The sequence below is a fragment of the Stegastes partitus genome, unplaced genomic scaffold (assembly GCF_000690725.1).
Source record: "Stegastes partitus isolate 25-593 unplaced genomic scaffold, Stegastes_partitus-1.0.2 Scaffold207, whole genome shotgun sequence".
Taxonomy (NCBI): domain Eukaryota; kingdom Metazoa; phylum Chordata; class Actinopteri; family Pomacentridae; genus Stegastes; species Stegastes partitus.
Genome location: NW_007577938.1, coordinates 212502 through 220783, shown reverse-complemented (window position 1 = coordinate 220783; position 8282 = coordinate 212502).

Below are 8282 nucleotides of genomic sequence, written 5' to 3'. Positions count from 1 at the left end.
ATCCACACACACCTCCTCCAGCTCTTCCGGGGGGACCCCTAGGCGTTCCCAGGCCAAAGTTTTATTACTGTGAAACAAAATAAACATACCGTGCAAACTGGTTGGTAGAAGACATGAGGTGCAAAACTGTGCTGGTACTGTACATTTAAATAAAATATATCAATCAAAATAATACTATTTAATAAACAGAAGTAGTGGATCCAGCATTATTGCATCAATTGATTATGACGTTTTGTGTCTTTTTAGTGTTTTTAAAGCAAAAAATATAATATTTTTCTCTGAACTGTGGTGTAGTAGAACTATAAGGTCACATGAAGGGGACATAGAGTGAACAACAGTGAAGAAAAGGAAACGGGGAAGCAGATTTTCCCTCAAACACTTGCTGTCCAGCACATTTCTGATAAATGTCAGAGAAGTGATGAGTTTTATTACTGGAAACAAAATAAAATAATCTGCAAACTGGTTGGTAGAAGACACACGACGCAAAACTGTGCTGGTCTAAATAGAGTTTATCAATAAAATAATGATATTTAATAAACATTAGTGGATCCAGGATTATGCATCTGTTCATTTAATACATTCTTTTTAAAACCTGATGAAGTTTTGTGTCTTTTTAGTGTGTTTAGAGCAGAAAATACAATATTTTTCTCTGAACTATGGAGCAGTAGAAGTGTAAGGTCACATGAAGGGGACACAGAGTGAACAACAGTGAAGGAAAGGAAACGAAGAAGCAGATTTTCACCTGTTGTCGAGCACATTTCTGATAAATGTCAGAGAAGTGATGAGTAAGTGCATTGCACAGCTGCGCGGCTCTTGTTAATAGAGCTCAGCTCGGCCTCGCTCCATCAGACGGCCTCTAATCGCTGCCCTGCGCCGGCTCCATCGTATCCTAATGGCTCGGATTGCACCGGAGGCCTGGGAGCGGTGCAGCGCCGAACCCGCAGCCTCAAAGCGGCCGCTGTATGCAGATGGATTTCTGCACAGCAAACAGCACTCTGAGAGAGGCTAATCAAATCCAGAGAGCGGGAGGCTACGGGGGGTAAAAGATACGGGGGAGGAGAGGGTGAGGTGAGCAGAGAGCTGTGGGTAATGCGTCCGCTCTCCCGTTTAAGTGGCGAGCAATCAGTGCAGAACATCTCGCCTCCAAACAACTGTGGCCTTTTAATGAAAGGACTGCAGGCGCACAGGCTCATGCACACACAGCGTATTGACAAACCGGACTCTGCTGGTGATCGTACCAAAACACAACACGTCTGGTTTTGTAGGAGACATCAGGCGGAGCACCAACACGACGGACTGCAGACTCACAATGTGTGCAGCTGTCATGGTACTAATATTTGAAGTCTTTGCAGAGTTCAGGGGGTGGCCGCGGTTCCACAGCGTCAGCATGACAGCCGAGTGTTGTGCTGCGAGATGGACTGGATGTGTGTTTGTGTCAGCTGTCTGCCGGCTAAAAAATACCAGAGTCAGCACACTGCCGGATTTCTACTCATACACACTTTCCTGACACATTCAGGGACCATTTCTTTCCTGCTTAATGGGTGGATTTAAGGTCATGTTTAGGTGGGAGGAGCAACAAGCAGGTGATTAGCTGATTAATGGTGCCTCTGTCTGAGCAGATCATCACAGTCAATGTGCCATAGTGTAAAGAAACTCAAAATCCACAAGATAAGATGAAATAAGATATGATACGATAAGATGACATGAGATTAAATGAGATAATATGACATGAGATAAGGATGACATGAGATGACATGTGATGAGATGAGATAAGATGACATGAGATGAGATAAGATGAGATGCTGTGAGATGAGATGACTTGAGATGAGATGACATGGGACAAGAAGACATGACATGAGATGACATGAGATGAGATAAGATGAGATGACATGACATGAGATGAGATAAGATGAGATGACATGAGATGAAATGAGATAAAATGACATGACATGAGATGAGATAAGATGAGATGACATGAGATGAGATGAGATAAAATGACATGACATGAGATGAGATGATATGAGATGAGATGACATGAGATAAGATAAGATGAGAAAAAATGGCCTTTATTGTCATTGTATTCATATTACAATGAAATAGTGAGTGCCAGTCAATGGTATTAAAATCATAAAACATCCTTCATCAAACACAGTCAGTCCTACATCACAATCATAAAAACCATATGACATATGGTTTATATATATAGATATATATATAAGTTTAAATACAGTTAAAATACTTTACTTTTACCTTCAAAGAACAAACTAATTTTTGAAGAATTGTGGATTTTTGATGTGAACGTTCAAATAGTTTTTACCTTTTTGTTTATTTGTTTGTTTGTTTTTTACAGTCAACATGTAAATTAATAATCACATTTTTAATCATCATTATTTTTCAGATATTTTCTAGATATTATCTGTAATTTAACAAAACAGGGAAAATTGGTTCTGGAAAGCAGTTTTCTTAAAATGTGTAATTTGCTTCCAAGCAACAGCAAATATCTGGAAAAAAATATTTTAGTTTTAATGTGGGGATTATTTACTTTTTTTTTTTTTTTTTTTTACATTAAAAACAACATATTTTTGTTTACATATAATTTTAAACAAAACTGTAAAAATTGGTAAAATAACAGTGTTTTGTTTCAAAATTACAATTCAAGAATTTAATTTCTTGCCTCCAACGTCGCTCTTTGAGACCTTCGAGTCCACACTGCTCAGCTGCTGCAGACCAACCACCTTATCATGGACTCAGTCCCTGTCTGTGCTCTGTCTCTGCAGAATGAAATCCAACACGAGGCTTTCAGGGTCTGGCTTCATGTTCTCCGGTGTTTGTCAGTGTTCTGATGTGCTGCTTCACATCTTGTTGCCTAAAACTGCTTCCAACACGAGTCTATGAAGTTAGATTATGACTCGGCACTCGTTCTGATGTGATAATTGTACTGAGCTGCCATTTGATTCCACCAGATTATTGTTATTATCATAATTATATTGTGTTGACCAGTCAGAATTGACATTACCGTCCCATTGATGCCTGTATTAATAGACACAGAAGCTGCTTGGATAAAGAGTATAAAACAGGAGCGACTACAGCCCTGTGTAACATCATCTAAATGTCAAAGGAAATCATATCAGCTGTCAAATATTGCATTATGAACAGCAGAGTAATTCTAAATATTTGACTATAACCATGCTGCAATTTCAAAACCCAAAGTAGAAACGTGAACACAACCGTGATCACTGAAACTGAATTGAGTTCAGCTGTGATTTCCAATCAGTCGAACTGCATGAACATGGTTCTGAAATGCGCTGTGAACAGCAGAACTTTCTCAGTTTTGGACTCATGAGCTGTTTCTATGTCTGCATCATGGCCCCACATGGAAAAGAATTAAACAGAAGAACTAAAAAATCTGACTGTGAGACTTCACAAAGATGGAAAAGGATACAGGAAGATCAACTAAACATCAGTGTCCAGTGTGAGCAGAAACCAGGCGGTCTAGAAGGAGCCATAGTAGCTCTGATCAGGGCTGCAGTGGTCGTCCTCCTACAATGACTCCACAGACAGTCAACTACTTTCACTGTGGAGCTGTGAACACCAGACAAAGGCAGCTGCTTCAGACTTGGTACAGGGGTTATCAATGGAGACCAGAGTTAGTGTGAAGCTCAGACACTTCAGAACATCAACCTCTGTGGACGGAGGGAAACAAAAAACCCTTGTTTGTACTTCAGTACAAAAATTTCAGATGAAACGTTGCTATAAAAATGTGAAAAGAAGCCTGATGAACATTCTCTGGTCAGATGAAGATAAATTTGTTGGGCTCAGATGGAGTCCAGATGTTTGGTGTGAACCTGACCAGGACCACCACAGTGGATGCATCGTCCTGACAGTGAAGCATGGTGGTGGCAGCATCATGATATGGGGCTGCATGAGTGTAGAAGATGACATTTATAGATAAATTTGTGAGGATAAACCAGAATACTGGCTGACCAGATGACTCCCAGTCTGCAGAAGCTGGAAGAAGAGGAACCATCCAGAGAACAACATCACACAAGCAGCTGCCTTGTTCTTAGCTTGTTGTCTGTTTTACCTGAATGTTGCTAGCTATTGTACCTCATTTATATATATATTTGTCATGCTTTCATTGGAGATCTGATAACAGACAGCTGACCGGTACTTGGCCACACTGACACCGGGGATGTTGTAGTTCATGGTTGCTGCCTTAAACCTCCAGGCCTGAATGTATGCAGATAGCCAGTTATGTCGGAACATGACATCCCTGTTCTCTCATCCAGACTAATCTCTGAGTGTCGGCTTGTTTCTCCAACCAGCAGAAACAGCCAGTAATGAGCCTAGTTAAATCCCTGGACACATGTGAGGCGTGTGTCCGGATATCTATAATGATGCTAAACTTAAACTCCTCTGAGTCCTGCCGTGGATCAGCTGCAAAACCAACCATGGTTGTTTCCTTCTGCTGCTAACACCACCTCCTCTTCTGTTGTTGTAACATACGGAGATAGATTTGTGGCCTGATCTGCGTCCTCGCATTTCGGAGAGGCAGAGTCAAATTTAGCCGTCATTTAATGTAAAGGTAGCGGGGAGTCAAGGCTTCGAGCCTCCTGACTGAAGGAATGCTCCATCGTATGCTATGTGTCACCGCTGATTGAAGAGGCAATTGAGGAAGTATGCCTTTGAGCGTGTGCAGCTGTCCTGATGCTAATATTTAGAAGTATTAAAGGAGTTCAGAAGCTAAGTACAGTTTCGGAGTGTCAGCACCAGAGTAAAGTTTATGCAGGGTTGGTGCGGTGAGTCTCCCTGAGTCAGCTGTCTGCTACCTCTCAGCTAAGTGACACTGCTGGATTTCTACCAGAATTTTTTGGGACACTTTCTTGAAAAAACAGAGGTTCAGTTGATCTGAGGTACCTTGACAAACAAGTCGCTGCACCTCCAGTGTTCGTCACAGGTCCAACGTACAGCTTCTTAGCTCTGTAAATGAGGTTGTTCCACCATTATAGAAGCTCAAACTTTGAGCTACTGTACAATACAACGTGTAGAATGACCACTATTAGGGAAAGACTGAAAAGAACGAACACCTTAAATGTTATACGTCAAAAAAAGATTTAACTAAACTGGTTTGAATACCTGGTTCCAGTCAGTGTTTTAGTTAAAAAAAAAAAGAAACTTCAGTGCAATAAAAGTGTAAAGTTCCAGCTCTTCAGTACGTCAATAAAAGAACATTTTTATCAGAGGTTTTGTTCATCACCAAATTGGTTTTATTACCTGATCAGAGTAAATTAAATATATTCCTAGTCAGCAATATGATTGGACGGTTTATAGGTGTGATATCTTTTTGGTTCCTTCTGGTTAATCTCTCAACCAACGGAACGAGTAGTCGACGAAACAGTCCAGACTTTCTTGATCTGGAACTTCAGAGCGTAACTCGTGATCCTTATCAGCAGACTGAGATCGCTCAGAGCTGAAGGTGTTCGTCTCTATGATTCTTACATAACTTTATCACATCTAACAAGAATAGGCTGCCTACTACTCAAAAGTTTTGTTGTGACTAAATGAACCAACGGGGACACGTATTCATTGTGTAGATACCAAAAATGTCCAAAATCCTGGCAGGGCTGGTCCGTTCATCACTATTTTGTGAAGTGAATGCAGTTTTTATTGTATTTCTGCTTCCTGGTTCCAGTCAGTAGACAGAACCCATGTACCTCTACTAGTCCCAGGGGTTGGAAAGATTAAACTCTGCAGAGATCAGGTGGGTCACATACCGAACACCTAAAACACCAGTTAGGTTGGTAACAAACCTTGTCTTACACCAAGAAAGTGTTATGCTTCACAGTTTCCACTTGTGCAGAAACTCTTGTGTGATTTTCTTCTCTGGATGGTTCTCCTGCTGGAATATTCCTCTTCTTCTATCTTCTGCAGACTGGGAGTTATCTGGTCAGCCAGTATTTTGGTTTATCCTCAGACATTCATCTATAAATGGCACATTTTGTCCTCATGCAGCCCCATATCATGATGCTGCCACCTCTGTGCTTCACTGTCAGGATGATGCATCCACTGTGGTGGTCCTGGTCAGGTTCACACCAAACATCTGGACTCCATCTGAGCCCAACACATTTATCTTCATCTGACCAGAGAATGTTCTTCAACATTCATCAGGCTTCTGTTCATGTTCTTTACCAAAGTTTAATTTAGTTTTCTTGGAGTCCGCCCATAGAGGTTGGTATTAAAAACTGTCTGAGCTTCACACTAACTCTGGTCTCCATTGATAAGCTCTGTACCAAGTCTGAAGCAGCTGCCTTTGTCTGGTGTTCACAGCTCCATAGTGAAAGTAGTTGACTGTCTGTGGAGTCATTGTAGGAGGACGACCACTGCAGCCCTGATCAGCGCTCCTATGGCTCCTTCTTGACCTCCTGATTACTGCTCACACTGGGCTTCACTGATTTTTAGTTGCTGATCTTCCTGTGTCTTTTTCCATCTGTGTGAAGTCTCACAGTCAGATTTTTCACTTCCTCTGTTCTGTTCTTTTCCATGTGGGGTTATGATGTAGACATGAAGATATCTACAGCTCTGTTTTTCATAACTCATTTTAGAACCATGTTTGTGCAGTTAGACTGACTGGAAATCAGTTGTCAGGTTTCTTCTTTGGTTCCTCTATGTTCAGTATTGTCTGTCTAAAGAATAGTACGACTATACGAGGTGGTACAGTTTTAAATCATTTGACATGTAGGTGATGTTAAACAGGGGCGTAGTCACTTCTGTATGTTAAATATCAACAAACATTTCCTATTTTAATGCTGTTGCACTGTTTAAATACACTCTCACTGAGTACCACTTGTAAAATGACCAAATACTCCTACAGCGATTGTACTATTTGTCAGTTTTAGTGCCAGCATGTTTGTCCTATTACCATCTTACATTATGATAGCAAAAAGGCAGTGAAGCTGCGCAGCGTCTAAATGATGACCAGCGCTATTCATTATCCTCACAGCCACTTTTCCAGGTTCCCTCTTTTCCTCTCCGATGCTTCAATGATCCGGCGCTCCATCCTGTCACACCTCGGACGCCTATGATCTTGTGCTTTCTGAGCTCGAGCCATTTCTCTCCTCGCTTTAGCCTTCATGTATTCCCTCCATCCCCACTCTCATTTATTTCCATTGGAGAGCATCGATTGGCTTGTTTAAGCCTCTTCGGTCTGGGCTAATATTTCACTTCATGCAGCCTCATTCCGCTCCTCGTCCATGCCTCCCTCCTCTTCCTCTGTCATTAGTCCTGCCCTCCCACCATCCTAATCCTCGACCAGAGAGACAATATGAATCCCGACTCCATGTGTGCGGATCCTGATTGAAACGGGCCTTTACCATCACACACGCATCTCTGTGTGCACGTGTTTATAATGCCAACTTCACCGAATGGATTGATTTCCTGGCTCCTAACTGTAATTAAGGGGGGGTATTAACATATAAATTGGAAGAACCATTGTATGTCTTTAAAATGTCTTTTTAAATGTCTTTTTGCACCAGTTGTTGGGATTCCACTTGTCTAATGAAACACGCCGTTTGAGGGGCTTTATCAATAAAGCCATTTACGGGGCATTACGCTGATTGGCTGGCGATATTGCCGCCATCGTCTCGTCCCCCGACGGTCGCTGAGCCGGAGCCAAAACGCCGGCTTTACTGCTGCACTGAACTGATTCAGAATTAGATGGCGCGCATCACTATCTGCTCCCCGCGAGAGTGAGAGCTCTAAATGGCTTGTTCGGATGCTGGCTGTGTTATTGCATTCCATTACCGAAGCACCACTAATCTATTAATATGGTTTGTACAGTACGTAACTAACATCTCACAGGACGGGTGAATAATTTTACCATCACTACCCGACTGGTGTAGCGCTCATTCATTTGTCTTTGTGCAGTTGAGCAAAAAGTGATTCATACCCACGCCAAATTTTGATTTACAGTGTTTGTTTCTTCGACCAACGGGTTTGTTTTGATTGGAAAATGGAATAAACAAGAGACAAAAGATGGTAAGACGTTGTGTTAGAGATGTTAGTGATTGTTTGTAATGCAAAATTGGTGATTTCTATGCAATTCATACCCTGGAAATGATCAAATCCTTGTGAGAAAATGCAACTTCTACACCATTCCAAATGCTCCTGGTGAGTTCTACAAGGTTCTAGAGCGTTCTAAGGCACTAAAAAGTGAGAACAGCTGATGCAGTAGTTCTCTAATAGTTCCAAAGAGCTCATTGAGCTGCGGTTCAGGTCCATCACTG